Source organism: Falco punctatus (assembly GCF_963210335.1).
Source record: "Falco punctatus genome assembly, chromosome: 9".
Classification (NCBI taxonomy): Eukaryota; Metazoa; Chordata; class Aves; order Falconiformes; family Falconidae; genus Falco; species Falco punctatus.
This window is the reverse complement of record NC_137589.1, coordinates 2,810,177-2,829,229: the sequence shown is the minus strand read 5'-3', so window position 1 is coordinate 2,829,229 and position 19,053 is coordinate 2,810,177. Positions and strand designations below refer to the sequence as shown.

General features: G+C 36.7%; 1 long non-coding RNA gene across 1 annotated transcript in view; it reads right to left on the bottom strand.

Annotated features, from left to right (window-relative positions):
* The window catches only part of LOC308069357, a 47,845-nt gene that overhangs the window by 3,812 nt on the left and 24,980 nt on the right, over positions 1–19,053 (bottom strand). Inside the window, exon 1 of the long non-coding RNA XR_013930350.1 lies at positions 110–19,053. This exon is cut by the window's right edge and continues 24,980 nt beyond it. This is a non-coding gene — a long non-coding RNA (uncharacterized lncRNA). The remainder of the gene's footprint in view (positions 1–109) is intronic.

Here is a 19,053-nt window from a genome sequence, read left to right as displayed (position 1 = left end):
TTTTAAGTCCAACGATACTTATCTGATCAGTTCAGTTGCAGTCAGCACATGTCTGCTGATGAGTTTAGGGCTAACAAACCGTGCTAGAATCCAGCCTGTCACTGTGCACGTGCTTATCAGCGCAGTGATGCGGTGTTCAAGCATGCTATGTGTGCAGCTAATTGGGTTTATTAGTTTGAACTCCAATCTGCAAGAAAGTAACTGCTCTATGTTTGTTTTCTGTTGAGCAGTGATACCCAGTCTAAGTAAATGGACATTAAATACATAAGTAATCACTAAAAAATAGTCTATAATTTAACAGCTGGCTGTGTCTGCTAAGACAGTAGAGAAGGCAATGTCTCTCTTAACAAAATGGGTCCTAATGGCCTATTTAGACAGTCCAAGAAATTCCCTCCGAAGGTGATAGCTGGTTTTCTCCTGCTACTCTAATAACTAACCTAGTCCTAATTAATAGTAATAGAAAGAGCCATACTCTTTTGAGGCTTCTCTGTTTCTGAACAGATTTAAGACAATATCTGTTACTGTCTCATGTCACAAAACCAGTGATTCTACATGTTACAGTAAAAGCTTTAAAGATTTTAAACAAGTGTTTTGTGGGTCTGATTTGACTAGTAAACTGAAAAATATTTTGGTTTTTGAATAGGATTTGAAGATCAGCAGTCTATACACTTCATTCTCAGAAGGGACAGAGAAGTGATTTGGAGTAAATCGTATCTATATATTTATTTAATACAGCGGAAAGTAAAAAAAAAAAATAATTACCTGAACAATATAAACAATGGAAGAAATTGAATATGTTTTAGTTTCTGTTTGTTTGTTTGTTTTTTTAAACTCTGTTCCCCAGTCATGGCATCCCTAAAATTTTAGCTGTAGAATCTCAGAGGAAAGCAAAGTCCTACCATCTCACCTAAAATGAAAAAGATCTCCTCCGCTTAAGCGCATACACAAACTACATAGCATGGTTGGAAAATACAGGTACACAGTAAGGTATATTTTTCTGATACTAATGAGGGGCTTTTTTGGTTGGGTATTTTTTATTTTCTTTCATTCAGTAACTGTTTGATATGGGTTTTTTTGTGTTTGGTCCTAGTCTGAAATCTAAAAGGAGCCAGATCAAATTGAATTCTCCTCAATGGCTGATGTTTCTCCCCTTGTAGCCAAAACTGTCTTTCAGGAATTGTTTTATTTTCTTATTCCTACTTTCACAGGCTACCTCACTGTTACAGGGATTTGGTCTAAAGACTAATAAGGAATACTAATCACAGTCTTATCTAAGGTGGACGGCACAGTCTCTCCTTAAGGAGTGAACCCCCACTACTTTTCAGAAAAGAGGAGAGATCTCAAAAGTTAGATCATGGTGTAAGACTAACTTCTTACTTGTTTGTAGTGCTAGGAACACATGTATCCTTATGAAGATCTGTGGAGCTCCAGATCTGTTTCATGAAGACATGAATAAGGTAGGATGGGAAATCCCTAAAGTAAAAAATACTAATCTGTATAAGCCTCTTAGTAAGTGATGTTGTTACATCAGTTGTGGAAATGTTCTCAGCAAACCAGGAAAACTAATCAGAGAATAAAATAACTGGCTGATGTGTTCTATTGCACAAATCTATGTGTGATTGTGAGAGCATATACACGCACAGACTACTGCTTTGCTTGCTATTCAGAACATTTCCAAAGCAGATTTATGTAGTGCTTTTTTTGTAGAAATTCATGTTGATTCAAGTTCTATGGAATTGTATTATATTGGCAACTACATTTCCACTTGAATAATTTGAAATTGCAAGTCTACCTCAAACACAGCTCCAAAGTTTTGGTGATGAACTTCCCAGGAAGAACTGAGGCAAAGCTTTTAACTGAGGGGTTAGCTGAAGAACCAAGTGTTCTCTTTCCTCTAGAAAATCTTCAAATTACCTTATCTCTCTGTATTCTATAGTGACACTTCATTGTTGGTAGTTAAAAAAAAGAAACATGGTAGAAGTAGTTCATTGCTAATTTTTCTGCATCATCGATCTTTTTGATTTTCTTATGAAATAAAGAAAAGAATGGGACATGAAATAAAGTCAGGAAGCAGTGAATGTATGTGCTTAGCAACAAGCTTTCAAAGGCAGTCACTTTTCTGGCCATTTCTGGCCATTTCTTTTGTTTCTCTGAAGACTGCTGTCAGTGTAAGTTGAAGCTACTTCACTGCAAAGATGTGTATTTTTGAAGTTGAGTGATTAAGAAAAAGGGAGTTTAAGATTGGTGATTACCTCCCGTCATTCTTCAGTGTCCGCTGCCAGAATTCTAAATGATCAAAGCAACCATTGTCACTTTCCTACATACTCAGTATCTATCTTATTAATGTTCTTTTTAATGGAAATAGTGAGCTATTGTGGCGTGACTGGTATTTAAATATGTTGGATTTCATCCTTATGTGCAGTGCACTTCATTGGTTCTACAGATGGTTCGAACGGCCTTTTTGAATGGAGGATGTGTGACTGCTGCAGTATGATCCATCCATCCATCCCAAGCCTACTGTCAACCTCAGCTCCCTTAAAGCCTTTCTATTTTCTATGCATATGCAAGGTATGATTATCAAAGTTATGTATTTAATATAAATATTTTTTTCAGTGTAGAAAGAAGTTCAGTTTCTTACTTGCTGATATATAGATAACATTTTCTTCATAGTACTTTAATTATTTATATTTAGTTAAGTAATAGGCCAGTTATTAGCAGGAGGAAAGGTTGCTTTCTGACCAAATTCTGCCTGGAAGCATGCAGCGACCAGCAGAATTTCTCAAGTCAGATAGAGGCATTGCACTTCTCCCAGAGGTTTGTGTCAGAACCTGCTACCTACATTGTGGGTTGAGTTTATGAATCTTCTAAATCCTTGGAGAATTGCTTGGAGTTGATTTGTATGTGACCTTAGGGAGAAAATAGTTAAATAAGGTTTTACATTCCCATGTCAAGATCTCCTTCAATGAAAGCAATACTCAAAATTAAATACAAATTTACATAGATTTTATCTGTGGATTAGATTCTAAGGTATGAGCTAGTTAAATATTTTAGCTGGTTTCTAGCTGAATGAAATGCAGCTGAATTTAAGTTCACATTTCAGAGCAGAGTTACAGTGCAAGTAATAGTAACTATTGTTTTCTGTTACTTCAGTTTATCTGTTTCTAAACCCACTGTGTAATTAATACCTGATAAACATTTAAAATCTGTGTGACAGTGAACTCATTTACTACTTTTACTGTAATATTTATTGGGGGTTAAGCATCAGTAAAGAAGAACTGGTATTCTGTTCCTAACTGAATGGTAATCCATGGACCAAGACTACTATACTCATCTCCTGGCTGCTAGCACTCCAGTACAACATGCAAGGATACTAAGAGATAACACAGCATTGCTTTACAAATGTTTGCAGGACGGTTTGAGAGCTAGCAAAAAATAAATAAATAAATAAAAAGAAAGTGTTAGTTTTGAAGAACCACCTTGTAATGACAAATATTAGCTGTAGCATCGTAGTAATTCAGGTGGACAGAAAGAAAATGCCCTCATCTCATAAGCCTCAGTTCATAACAAGGGACAATACAAAAGTTAGAATTATTTTCTGTAAGAAAGCACACAAAAATTATCTTGCAATTTGTTCTTGAGTACAGATATGTGTCTTAAGTTAGTTTTTCCTCAAACACTTTACAGTCAAATATGATTGTGTGGTTATTGTCCCATGCCATATGTCATTTGTTGTCTCTTGAATTTACAACTATACTCACTTCCTTTCAGGAAACCTTTGATATTTCCAAAATATATACTCTGTAGGTTATAAATGCTACTAGCAGCCAGATATTCTTGCTTATTCAGGAAACTGAATGCATTGTTTAAAAAAAAAAAACACCTGTAGAGCTGCAAAACAGCTGACAAAAGTATTCCCAAAATTACTGTTTCACTCTTTTAAATTTGTTTATGGTAGGGCTTTTGCATTTTCTGAAAGATCTGCTTTTGATCATCCTGAGACACCATTAAATCAGCTGGGCAGACACAGAAATCAGGTAAAGCACTTGTGACTTTTTCTTTTCTGTGAAACTGGGAATCAGAAAATGAACCCAAATACGTGGTGGAGTCCTTAAAGAATGCAAATTGTGATTGCTTTACTATGCCAAAATGTCTTCTAAAAAGTGAGCTGTGATTCTAAGTCTTATGAGAAGTAGATATTCCAGGGAAAAACAAGGGTCCCTGTGCAGAAGTTTGGGACACAGAATTGAATTAAAGTAAAAGTTAAACTATTTTTAAAAAGTTCAAAGACGTTGTAATGTTCATACTTGATATAAATTATAAAATATTGGGGGGGGAGATATTTATGACTCTATCAACTACTTCAATTTATTTACCTTTGGGATGTGAGTTTATAGTGTCATTTTCTATCCCAAAATATGAGCTATAAGGGATTACAGCAAAGATGCAACTAAATTTTTAGTGTACTGTTGGAAGAACACGGTTTGTATTTCATTTAAAGAAACATTTGTATAATTATTAAGGGGCATAATTTGAAAATTAAACATGGATAAACAGCTGACCTCTAGTATCAGAAGATTTTTTGCGGTTCTTAAGATCAGGAGGGAGCAAAGTCTCAGGTGTTGCCGTAATGTATTTGTCTGCAGTAAAGTGTTGCTGTCCTGGATAGTGGAATGTGGATTGCTTCTCCACCTAACTAGGATGTTCTGATTGTGTATTTTGAAAGAATATAATTCATGTTCTGTGTATGCCTCCCTGCTTTTAATGCCTTGGTCCTAGAAAGCTTGTGTTTGAGAATGGTAAAAAAATATTAGTTTTCATATTTTTTTTATAATGACTTTGGGTTTCAGGGATGCATAAAAATGTGTTTAGTTAGCCATGGCTATGTTTGCGTTTACATGTTTCTATGTATTTATATCTAGATTTTTGTATCTACAAGTCTATTTAAAAGATTATTATACATCAGAAAAGACTAGAGAATAGATAGTAAATAATCATGGTGAACATCCATGGTCAGGTAACAAAGAACCCCAAAACCATAACTGCTAGCCTTTTCATCATCAGTGTGCTTTCTTTAGACCAAAGAGAGGGGAAAACAAGAACAGTGTAAGAAACTAAGTGGTGCCAAACAGTACACAGGATTTCTTTTTTTTTCCTTTTTTTTTCTAGTTTAATATATTTGAATATTACTTTATGAAAGACTAAACCAAATGGTTTTTTTATGTCTAAAAGATACAATAATATACCAGAAATACCAGCAATTATATTAATATTAGATCAACATTTTTTTTTTCAGGAATGGGATAATATTTAAAAGCTGTTATTTTGTATTAATTTTAAATAAAATGTTACATGGATATAGTAAGATAGTGAATATACAGACAGAATATTTCTTGTCTTTTGTGTTTAGGAGTGTGGTCACACCTTATGAAATCTGGTCACAAAACCTTCTAAGGCGGGGCTTTTAGTCAACTCAGTATTCCAATTGGTTAAGTGATCTTGAACCAGCAGAAATATGTATTTTAAACCTTGTTTTCAATAAAGAAAGGTGACCTTTGATGGTATTTAGAAACATAGAATTATTTAGGTTGGAAAAGACCTTTAGGATCACGGAGTCCAACCATAAACTTAACACTGCTAAGTCCACCACTAAATCATGTCCCTAAGCGCCACACCTACACATCTTGGAAATACCTCCAGGGTATTTATTATTTAAGCAGGAGACATTATTTCACTAGGAGTGTTAGTATGAACATCCTTTTGATGGCATTTTAGCGTCTGTACTATTGATTGTCACTGGTCTACATCAATTCACTGTGGAATCCTGTATATACTCTAATCTTCACGCTTGTTAAAAATATATGGGCTTTCTACTTCCATTATATAAACAAGGTTGAAAAAGCAACTTGGTTGTCTTGGAGGGTTTAAAAACCTCAAAAAAATTCCTGACAACGAAACTGGATTTTAATATTTCAAACTTGCAAAGTTATCAATGCCACAGTTCTGTCTGTTCTTGACACTCTTTCATATCCAATATCCTTTCAGAGTACTGTAAGTTCTTGGCTTGAAAGAGTTTTTTGACAGCAAGATCAGCTGTTTAATTTCATGAGGTGTGGAAAGAAAACTTGTATTGGTTTGAATTTTCCACCTTTTAATTTGTATCTTTCCATGGCATTCCTCTCCTGACTTGACACTAAGGTGCAATGCTATTTTGAGAGAACAGTATGATTGTAGTTGTTAACCTTGAAGCCGAGTTGTAAACATTATCAGGTTTGATAATTTCCCAAAGGCTGAGATCTGATGGAGGCAATTCTCAAAGATTAAAAGATATCAGGTAATTGATGATCTTTGAGGATGTTGTCTCCATAGATTCCCACTTCATCTTCCTTTCCTGTTTCTTTAAAATATAATTTATGACTGGTACTCAGAGGAGGTCACAAAAAAAAAAAAAAAACAACACCGGAGACAGGTGGGACTTGCACCCTTTTAAAAATTGCATGTGAGGTTACATGCAACTCCAAAAGTCATAATTAGTGAATATTATCAGGCTTGTAACTAGAGATACATGCACTTCAAAGGCTTACGTTTGTGGGGGCAAGAAACTTGAGAAACATCTCATGAAGTAACCTTTCCTTTGATAGTACTAAAAAAGGTAACGAAAATCCAACTAGAATTTTTACTGTCAGGTGTATTGGGTCATCTGCTAGCTTTTTATGTTACTCAAGACAGATGTTACTAGTACTGTTTTATGGTTCACACGAGTAACTATGCCTAGCAGGTGTATTAGTACCTGTCTATCTGTGACTAGCACCATCAGCATTACTTTTCCTCGCTAAGTTGTCTGTATGATAAACAGCAGTAGGTATTAATACCAAAAATTGGAAAACATCAGTGTACTGGAAAACCCAAGAAAAAGTAGGGATCTGATCTTTAGTATTATAAATTTACCTTTTTTCAAATGAGTTTAAGCAAGTTCTCCGTATTAATGTAGTACAGGTGGGTTTTTTTTTTCAAGAAGGACTTGTTATGTTCCATTAGAATGCAGGGTAGTGCATAGTTAAAGTTCAGCCTTGTAGTCCAAGACTAATGTTTGGTAGCCATAGCTTCTACAGTGTAGAAGGCAGAAGTGGTAATGAATAAAACCCTCTGCAATCTTTCACCACAAACTATCAGTTTTAACAAGATGTGCATACAAACCGTTTCAATATATAACTAGTTCTAATAGCAGAATTTTCAACCTGTTGCAAATGCAACCATAAGTTATTACAAAACACAATTCTTTACGTGTTTTTCATGCGTAAGCATACAGGTTAGGGCAACCTCATTAGAGCTGGAACACCGTTTGCACCACCACGCGTTTTACCAGCTGGGGAAAGAACCCAGTAAAAACTGTGAGGGAGCTGTGGAAAGCCGTGCACTTGCTGGGCTGGGCTGGTTGTCACTCTTGTACGTGGTGTCCTCTCTACTGGCCACTTGGGAAAAGGTGGGCAGATCCTCATGTCAAAACTGGTCTATGTTATGTGATACTTAAAGGCAGGCCTGTATTGTTTCAAGAGTCACACCCCGCATATTTTACACTTAGAAAAAAATAAATTGTACTATTTAGGAGCATAGAAAGTAAATTGAAAATTATATTTCCTGCTAGATGCCTTATGAACTTGGAGAACTATAGTCAGAGTTTAGAATTAAGTGTAAGCGTCCCAAATAAACACAGGGAGGGAAAAAACGTACTTCAGTATCCAGTGACATCTGATTTTGAGCATCATAATGCAGGATCACATTGTCCAGATCACTCTAGATTATATGGAAATATTTTAGCCAAAGCCAGAAGAAACTTAAGTACTTTGAGACAAATATTCCCGTGTCTTTATATATTAAGAAAGAAGCACTGGCAACAAACCAGCATTTTTAACACTACTTTTAATGCTTCTCTTAGAATCACATGAATAAAATTGCTACATTTTAAAACTTATAGTATGATGCTAAGATCAAGTAATCAAAATTAAAATCTTGGCAAAAAAATATACCTCATGGCTTGTTTTACCTCCTTAAGATGTATGGATATTTAAAGCAAAACCTATGTGAAAGAAGTCTCATAAGTGTTCATTTAGAAATAAAAACCCCTATTTTGACTTCAGGACAGCAGTTTAAAACATGCTGCAGATACAAATCCTTCAACACAAATGTCTAAGCATTAGGAGGTGTCTGGGCTCACTGAACTGCAATAGTTCGAAAAAGAAGTGGAATCAAGTTTGAATGCTTGAACAGACACGGTATTTTGTTGGATTGTTATTTTAGTGTACACACACTTTTTTTTTTTTTGCACTGCAAGAGAAACTTCTTAATAAAGGTGCAACAAAGAAACTTCTTCATTAAACAAAAAATTTGTACATGATTTCCAGTAATAAACTGGGTTTTGCCATTGATAGTAGGAGATAAAAGGACTGCACAGATTTGCAGCTGTCTGAAAAGTATTTCTAAATATAAGTGTATTTCTAATAAAACAATTTAATTTTAATATCTAGCCTTGTATTTCATATTATTAGTAGTATTTCCTTCAGTGAGGGGATCACATTTTCTAGGAAAAGACATAGGTGGAATGAAAATTGAGATGTTGTGCAATTAAGAGCCTTTTCCAGGCTGCTCTGTAAGTACGGAAGCATATAAGGAAACCTAAATAACTACTGTATGGCATAGAAACGAGCTCGTGATCTCCTCTTCTGCTAGTTTTGGAGGGCGTTGCAGCTACATCTTAAATATACTTAGTTTTGCAACTCTAGAAGTATTTTAAAATGTTTATGAATACCAGGAAAAGACTCAGGTTTCATTGCCCTTAAGAAGGTCATATTTTCTAAAATCAACTAATTAGAGCTGTAAATTATATTTAAAGGCTGGGCTCTTCTTAACCACCTATGAGCATTTACCATATATATCTCTGAAGCAAAGCATGCTGTCATAAATCCTTGCTTTTCTTTGACCACAAGCTAACCAAAACTGTGTTGCATGAACTTTGTAATTAATATTTTGCACGTGTTCATAAAGCTCTGAATGACCTATTTTTAAATAATGGAAAATGAGAAAACCCTCTAGGAGGGTCAGCCAGATCATTTTGTCAGAAATCATACATAAGACAAGGGCCAAAGTGATTTTAATTGAACCCATTGAGAGCATGTTTTCAGTCAAAGCCTGCAACTAAGTTTACAACTAAAACCGAGACTTCCATCTGCCTAATCTGGTAGCTGGACCAGCTGAAAAACCATCAACTTCTATCTGTTGACATTCAAGTCTTTCAATTTACCAAGATGGAATTAAATAATAATATATATATATGTGTGTGTGTGTGTGTGTGTGTACGTATGCTGTGGTGTCTTTTAAAGTATGTGCATTACTTTGTAACCCTCCTCTTACAACGTGTGTGACTACTATCAGCAAAGTCAAGACCACCAATTAGCACCAGCTAATTTTTCTCCTTTTCCAGTGTGTGCTTCCTTTGTTATACTATGCATTGTTCATTAGTTGGTATACCCAATGCCAATTAGGGAATGAGGCAGGCAGAAAGACTAATTTGATCATCCAGAGACTTGCTTCCCTAGATCCCTGTGCAGTCAGCAGAGACATGGCAGTTCCTCCAGGGCACTTAAGCTTGGGTTTCTGCTCTCATTCACCCTCTAGAGAAGCCTACTTCTTTCCATTAACTAAAGGGAAAGACTAGCATCCCCAGGCAAACGATGGCCCTTCTCAACCACGCTCCCATTTTAATAAAGGAAGCCACAGACTGAGTTTGACTTTTGAGTTTCAGGGCAAAGGCTGCTCATCTGCCGCGGTGAGAAGAGGCCCGTTCATGTCATCCAACGGAACACGGACACCACTGTCCCACTCCATCTTTCCCAGCTTGTTTTTGTCTGTAGGTGTACTGTGATGGTCCGTGGGATCGGGATTGTTCATAGACTCAGCAGTTCCCTCTTGGCAAGCTGCTGTGTTTTCTCAGGATGCCACTGACCTCACCGGCACAACATCAGGGAGGACCAGGAGAATGATGAACATTTCGCGTGGGTTAAAATAGATAAGTAATGTTGGATGGGGCACCTATTTCATAGAATCATTAAAGTTGGAAAAGACCTTTAAGATCATCAGGTCCACCTGTAAAACCTATTTCACAGATCTATTCATTGCTATAATTATAAATGCAGGTTTTTGTAGTCTCACTTAAATTGACTGTAAAGAAAAAAAAACCTTTGCGTTGCACACTGTTGTTCCCCTTTTAATGCCGACTTTTAATCCTCCTGCGCTGTTAGGTTATCAGAGCAGACCTTGGCTGTCTCTGTAAGAGACATGACATACCGCATTGTAAAATGAGGGGCATCCCCCCGAAAGGTTTGGGAGAGCCCACACAGACCGTGCCCCTTCCTCCTTAGCATTTGACCAGTAATACAGCTGTAAAGAGAGACAGCTAGTAAGTGGATTTAATACCTTTTCATATTTAAAATTGCCTTGTCATTTGAGTAATGAGTTCTCTGTGCTTTATGATGGAAAATATTACAACTGAGTTTTATTTTAGGTGGGGTAGCCGACTAATTTGCTAAACCACTTTGGCAGCCCAGGTGTGTTGCTAACTGAACCAAAATTATTAACCTTAATACAATTTTTAAACAATTATTAAGCTAATCGGATGCAAATTAAACAAAATGAACCTATAAATATATGTGTTTTTCAAATTAGTAATTGGATTTTTTGATGATCTTTGGCTTGACATTGATAAGCTGCTTCTCATAACAGTCTAATTAGGCAATATGTAAACTTTGGCATTCGGTTCTGTCCTAGTGGCTTTTTCAAATGATGTTTGTAAAATTTGCAATTTCATATTACAGATTAAAAATTAAAAACTGCAGGAGGCTAACATTAAAATGAGAATTCATTTCATGGAAAGCCCTGTAGACAAAATTCACCCTAATAGAATTGTGCATAAGGGGCTGCAAATCATGATCTATAGTTACACAGGGGAAGGCTTGTCAAAACCAGTATTGTTGGCCTGTAGTTCTATTCACAGTATTAAACCCATCAGTGAAGTCACTTTGGGGAAAATGCGAACATTATCAAAGAACAGTAAATTAGCAAGAAATTAAAGCATATACCCTTGCATTTCCAAAACAAAAGATCCCTTCATTAAAAACCTTTCATCAGTGGTTTAATATTCATAGCAGTAATTTGCATAACTAAATCAGTTTTCACTGATGAGAGACGACCAAAGTTTTTTCACTAATTTCTTTTTTGAATGAGCTCTCTAGTTTTTTGATTAAAATTTCACACCAGTAGTTGAGCAGAATTGAATACATGACTTAACCGTATTTGTGAGAATCATCTTTTAAAACGCCAGGTTAAATGTTGCTACTGCCTGAAAAAGAAATCGCTCAGACAGCTTTGTTTACCTTCACAGCATATATCCCTCCTGTGCCTCCAGTCCTGGAGTCCATGATAAATTCCAGACCAAAAAGATAGGGGTTGGCAGGGTTTTATTAGCTTTTTCTTGTGCTCATGCCTGTACCTACGTACAGAACAAAAAGATGACACCAGTGATCTAGTAATAATGAAAAGTCATTAGTGTACATGTTAAGAACTTGCCAATATCTCTCTAAAAGTAACACCCTTTTTCCAGGTCCATTTTTTTTTTACATGTCTTAAAAAGACCAGTTCCCTTGTGAAAAGCAGGAAGGAAAGAGGAAATAAGTTTGCCTTGGGGAATGAAGACAGGAAAGTCTTTTTCACTGTGCAAAGTACATGTATATTATGCTGGCTCAAGACCACATAATAGCCCTTTCTAGAAATCTTTTTAAACAGCATGTTTGAGAAATCATGAGAGTTAATTCTGTCTAAGTCACTGAGAGATGCAGTGGGTAACCGGTCACGCGATATTTATGTGTAGGTTCTCAGGGCAGGGATTTGTTAAACTGAAATAATTTAATTCATTTGAATCCTGACATGGCCTCAGTCACACAACTGCATTGAAAACAGGACCCTTACAGATGCAGTTTTAGTGTTTTCCATCACAGAACCTGATCTCAAATAAATCAGTTTCAAACAAATAAATGTCCATGTTCAAAAAAGATAGATTGATCAGAAGTTACTAGTTTTTATCTTTTTTTTTTAATTGGCTGACACGGAAACTTAAAACACAAAAAGATGAGAGAGTGAAAATGAAGATGTCTGCTCATATGCAGAGAAGCAGAAAACTGTAATAGCAGTTAATGAAGTCTTCATTTGTCCTCCAAGTTTTTTGTCATCTTACTATTAGAACTGGGTAGTACTACTTTAAAATGCTTAATGTTTAGCAGTGCATCCTGCGTGCGCTCAGTTGTTCAAAGGGATGATCTCCCCAGCTGTTTCTGCTTTAAACAGTAACTATATTTCTTGTAATTACAGTATTTCAGTTCAGTTTTGTACGTATATTCTTACGTTTGTTACTAATGAAGCACACAGCAGGTCTCATTACAGGTGTTTCTCCGCTGCTGTGGCACTCAACGATCACCACTAGGAAGAAGTTATCAACCCTGGAAAGTTTTTTTATGCTGTTTCTCTGCATCGTACACGGTGGGGAATGTGCTGGCTGTCAGTCTAGGCCAAATCTCGTATTTGCTCTGCTTCTTTTTGTTTGTTTGCGTGCCATACCTGGCAGAGCCCTTATTACCAGGTAGGAGCGGTGATTTTTGGCAGTCCTGGCTAGCTGGGGGACACCGAGGGTTGCGTGGGCAGTGCTGCTTCTGGCTGCAGGTTGCAAAGGCGTGACAGGGGAAGCGCAGCTTTCTGTGCAATGGAGCCGTGCTCAGAGGCTACAGAATGCTGCCAAGGTAGAAACGCAGAAGTTTTTCATGTTCACTTCTTTGTGATGGCAATGTCATTGGAGGTCTCCCCAGAGGGTTGAGTGCTGAGAGAAAGCCATTCAGGATTTTCTACCATTCATATGGAACCTGGTCAAATATTTCTGACTAGATGCTTTTCTTATTAAAAAAAAAAAAATAAAGTCACAACCATATGAGGTCTTTATATCACTGGAATAAGTATGAATGAAACCCATTGGTAAATAGACATTCTGGACTTTATAACCTGGTGCTTTTCTACATTTCGTGTAATGAAAACTGTTTCTATTTAGTTAAAAGTGTTGTGCACAGGTCTAAAACCAAAGTGGGAACCTGCCTCAGGAACTGGGACTGTATGGACAAGAGGCATTCATTTTTTCAGGGTTGCCTTTGACTTTTTGAAAGCCAACAAATACTATTGATGCAGATACTGACAGACTTTTCCAACTTTATATTCCCTTTTCAAAGAAAGGCTTAGTCAGTTCCTTGACAGATGACTTTTTAGATTTATTTCAAGGGTCATGAGATTCACTCTGGTATTTAAGTTTAGTGGTGTGAATTGACTATGGAACATTTTGCCAATGTACCCTTATTGCTACCTTTCTGCAGTTTTCTCCCTATGCACCAAGGTGGCAACCCATCATGCAATCCACCTAGTACCATGTGTCATGTTACTGTTAAAAATTACATTTCTGGAACCAACCTTTCCGGCCCTGTTTAATAATGCAGCATTAAGCTTTGTCATCCGTATTTCCTGAACTGTTTCTCTAATTTCTTTCTAATCCAACGTGCATATTTTGTATCATCAAAAGGTCTGCAAGCAGACTGCTCAAGTCATACAAACAGGATCTGAAAGGACGTGAAAATAAGCGCCTTTGATTAGTTTTCATGCCACTCTGGTAACTTTGTAAACAATTTGAGATTTTTTTTCTCCTTGGAAGTAAATTTACGATTAGTAAAAAAACACCAGGGTGGTACTCTGAAGGGCAAAGGGAGAAGGACCTTATCTCCGTAATAGCAAAGGTGGATGTTTCAAGATAAACAACGGTTGTTTTTTGTTTAATCAAATCTACTTGTATGAATACTGAAATATCCCCTTTGTTTTTTCAAAAGGCATGACAGTAATGAACATAAAGGTGCTTTACATCCTAGTAATTATGTATTGTCATTAAAAGTTCCTCAAAGAAGAAGTGAGTGAATCCCTCTAAAATAAAGACATTATAATATATTGGCAAAGCAACAAGGAAATCTCTCCTGGCCTTTGGCTCACCCAACACCTAGAACATGTAAAATCAATTCACGAAATATGTTGTCCAACAAGATAACCTGGGTATGTCTGTGATAGCAACACTTTGTTACTCTGTTAAAGACGGGGCTTGATTCTTGTTCTTGATGCTCCAAGAATTTCAGCTAGAGATATTAAGGTTATATTTTTAATATGTTTCATGAAGATTTAGTGAGGAAGTTTCTGTGGGAGTAAATCCACTGCATTGGCACCGCCATGGGCTGAATGCTTCCCAGCGTGCCCTGATGCCAGGGAGCACGTTTGCACGTAAACCAGATCGCCTTCCAATCCAAGCTCAAGAATTGTTTCTTCAGCCTTGCCTATACAAATTCTTTACAGCCTGTATATGAGAATAGTAGAGTAAACTTGAACTAAACAGCCCACCAAAATCCAAATGATAAAGTCTCCATTTAGAAAAACAACATAATTTCCATCAACATGTTCTGTTGATGGAAAAAAGCAGAACAAAAAAAAAGGACAAAGAGATTTACTATTTTGCTTAATTATGCTACTATCATAAACTTGGATAATATCACGATGACTGTAGTTTAAGAATCTATATAATAATGATAGACTGAAATGTTAATTTTGTTGTTCAGCTATTATTGACTTACTACAGACTAAAATACAGATTTTGCTAAAAATTGATTTAAGGCCTCCACCAGTTACTATCTTTCAGAGTAATTATTTATAAAACTATATAATACCTGTTTTAAAATAGAAGCAGAGACTTTTAGGGAGGTAAGTTTACGATGTGTAAGTGATTGGGTAAAAGAAACTTTGTTCTAAATATCATTCTTTATCTATTTTGCAGTACTGATGGCAGTGTTATTGTAGTATCTAAGTAAGTATTGTGTGTATGACTAGCCAAAATGCTCCATACAAAACTTTTTTGTGGTTTGAATTTTTTTTTAATATAATATCATCTGGATTTCAAAAGAAATCCTAGTGGTAGCCCCTGACCCAAATGTACATCAAGTGCTGTTCCCCTATGGCCCTGGCCTATTTATTGCTTTCCTAACTACTTGAGTTCAAATAGGAGCTCAGAACAAAATTGAAAATGAGCTTGGGGTCTTTTTCTAGTCCCAATTTGTTCACTTCCAAAACCACTACCCAATTTAGCACAATTGGCAGCGTCTGCTCAGGAGAGGGCAAAGGCTGGAATAACAGGGATGCAGAAGGGCAGGACTGAAGTGTACTGGCAAAACAGCATGGAAGAGCTTTCCCAGCACTATGACACCTGATGTAATTTCTCAGCTGTATGAGCGTGACAATTAGCATTCAAAACTGAAGATGGCAAAAAAGAAGGTTTTTTTAAGATGCATATTTAAGTGTGCAATATACTCTGGCACAAAGCAACTAAATTATTGCTTATGACTAAATATCAATGGATTTCTGTTTATCAAGAGTGCTACTGTATTGTAGTGGTGGAAAACAGATTATAAGCAAGAAGTACTGCATGTTATCAGAAGAAATGTTTCTGTTTTCATTTGTCCCTAATGTAGGAGGAAGTACCTGTCACGTACATAATCGATAGGTGCTTTACTGTGCAGAGAAAAGGTTTGCGCTTGAGGCAGCAAGGTGCTGGGCACCTTCATTGCCCACTGAAGTCACGAAGAGTTGAGTGCCCAGCACCTTGCAAAGTTGGTTTGTAGATTAACTGGTTGTCCCCACTTGAAACATATGTTTATTTTTGTACAGAAGCATGACTTGCTTTGAATGGTTTATGTGAATGCCTTTCCAGAGTGACAAGAAATCATGTTAAGACAGGTAAGTAAATATTTGTCTATGAAGAAGGCTGAAAATGTAAATAAGAAGTAAAAAACCCCAGATCTCATTCTTATCCTAGTGGAAAGTCTTGAAAAGAAAATATAGCATTAGATTACTTAAACTGCTGCTTTTAGATTAATCTCTTTAGTAACCTTTGTTCACCAGAACTCATCTTTCTCCTGCTTCAGGTTATTTTCTGACATCAGCAGTTGCTAAATATCCTCTGCAGGTAATAATCTGATTATTAGCAGTTTAATTGTAAATACCTGACTATTAGCACTTTAATTGCTTTTGGATATGCAATAGACATACATGAAAACTGTCCTGCTATAAATTTGTAGTAAAATCAACTAAATAAAACCAAAAAACAAGGTAAGAGAAGTAGTAAAATCAAAGACTTAAAAATCTCAAGCTTCTTGGTTTGCTTGAGGTAGGTATCGACGGAGTGGCAAAAGATGATATACACAGACATTACTCTGCAACTGTTTCTTTAGATTATGTTACTGTTCTCCTGATGGTTTTTTCCCTTAGCTTCACATGTATTTGATGTCAAGAGACACCCATCACCCAGTGAAGCAGATGCTTGGTCTAGGAAGAAATAGAATCAAACCTTTAATAGTTTTGCTTTTGAAATGTTGAGGTGATCTTATTTCATCTGTGCTTTTAAAGTACACTTTTTAAAAATACATGTACTTGAATCCGTGATTTATATAGATAATGTGAAACACCTTCCTCCTACAATTAATTTATGCCTACAGCTGCCTCAACTAGAAGTGTTAACTCTTTGTCAGGTAAAAAATATATCTCTTCTGCCTACAGATACGTATCTGTTTTTTAAAAACACTGTAATAGGAGAAAAGACTTCTTTCCAAGGGTTCGGTGTGAACTGTATGGTTACAATTTTGCTAGTGTAAGAGAATTAACAACAATTTGGCTTTAGAAAAGATGAAGCAGTTAAATGTGAATGGGGTATTTGTTATAGTACTTGTAATAGTCTTACAAAATTGTAGGATATGATTTTTCTTAGACAGTCTCACCTTTCTTTTTTGGCCAGCAAGCCCTTAGCTGTTACAGGCATTTTCACATTAATAATACCACAATAGATTAAAACAGTGAAGCACTTATAGCTCCTTTTCATTCTTCTGAAGTCCTTGTCTCATTGGGATCAGCCTGCAAACAATATGTACTTTTTTTTTTCCCCCCTTGCCCTGTCATTTCTTTCTGGTAAACTTGCATTTTGTAAGATATTTTTGTTCTTAATCCAGTTCTTTTAGCGTGGTGGGACGAGGACTGCCAGCTGTACTGGTCAAGTGCATTCATGCCAGCACAACTCTAATCCTCATGTGTAACTTTGCCCTGCACGAGGCGTTGGTATCCTTTTTCAAACTGTTCCTCATCTTCAGAAATCCACTCAGGAAGTGTCTGCATCTGGAAACAGGATTTCTGACCATTTTGTTGAATATTTCATATGACCACCAATTGATACTTTGAGCCTTATTAGTTCCATTTATAACATATTAGGTAAAGCTTTTCTGTTCCAAAGTTGCATCAATTTATGCAGTAAATTGTCTTGAATTTTGATAAAATTGGAAGAGACAGAAAAGTCAAGTCAAGTTTTTGTGGTGAACCATAGCTAAAAAAAATACCTATATGTAAACCCAGAATTAAAACCAGATTTTTGTAGTTTACAGAATTCAAAATAGATATATACCTTATTTTGGAACCCCATGTTAGTTGACAACAAATATTGCTTTTCATAAGAAAAGCATCATCTTGTAATAAGGATGGCTAAATTTCACTATTTGGCAGGAATTTTTCTCCCCCAAGCTTTAAAGGGCTGTTTCTCACCTTGTTGGAAATCGAAAGAGGCTGATTAGGTCACCAGGCAGCACGATGCGGTGGGGTAGGTTCACCCTGGGGTAACACTGTCAGCATCAGTGAAACAAAAGTGACCCAAGCCTGCAACAAAGAGAGTTATGGTTCAAAATTAACAAGCAGCTGAGCATGTAATGTTCAACCCAAATACCTTCCCTTTTTTATATTAAGATCTAGATAGATATACTCCTCATGATCAAAACTCGGGCTTTATTATTTAGATTTTTTTTCTTTCAGAAAAGTGAAAATTCACAACATTCCTAAACGGTGAGCCAGGAACAGACCTCGACTCTAAATACTCAGTGTTTGGCTTCTCGTGACTCCTCTCTTCACAAATTCTCAATTTACCTTCAACTAAGGGCTGCTTTTCCCCCTTTTCCTTAATACCACCATCACCTATTGGATTATCTTACATACTCCCTCAGGTTCGGATTAAGGGTTTGGGTTTTTTTGGAAAACCCTCCAAGCAATTGCTTCCCCAGAGGTTTGGTGGAACCCATACCAGAAGTGTCATACAGCTAAGGCCAGGTATCTTGCTTCACGGGTCTTTGAAAGCCAAGAGCTGGTAGGACTTTCAAAGCTACTGAAGAGGACAGTTGTTCTCCAGGGCTCCTATTGCTCTGGTGCAAGGCTGGGCTGGGCTGGCTACTGTCAGGATCTCGGTAAGTAACCAGGTAAGACACATTGGCATCCCTTGCTCATCTTCTCCAGGTGACCAGGCATTACACTTTCCACCCAGCCCTTTCATCATTGAGCTGTTCTGATGGTTGTACGACCACCCATCAACTGTTTGGAACCATCATGTGTCTCAAGGGCCATCCTGTCTCGGGGTTACCTTCAGTGATTCTGTTCAGCATAAAGCACCTGGACGGGGAAGCACATTGACTATGGTTCTTTTCTTTCTCCTTCTATAGTGTGGGAAGGGTTGACAAGATTTCCCTCTGCTCAGAAGAAAATGAAAGAAAGCAGCAGGGATGCCTGAGCCTGGTTATTTCTTCTTCATATACTTGTCTACACATGCTTCCCTTGCCTCATTTTCTTTAATTATTATTATTTTTTAATGCTGCATGCACAGGAGTTTAGATTTCTGCAACACAAATTCCTGCCTATGCCACCTTTTAAAGATTCTGCTGCTGCTTAATCAATTTTTTTATTCCTATTTCAGAAAACATCCCCAGCACTGACAAGAGTCTAAAATATATACCTAAGTCTTCAAAGTGCAGCCTTGAGTCTGGGAGCGTCCTTATTGTAAGTACCTTCAAAGGCCGGGGGTAC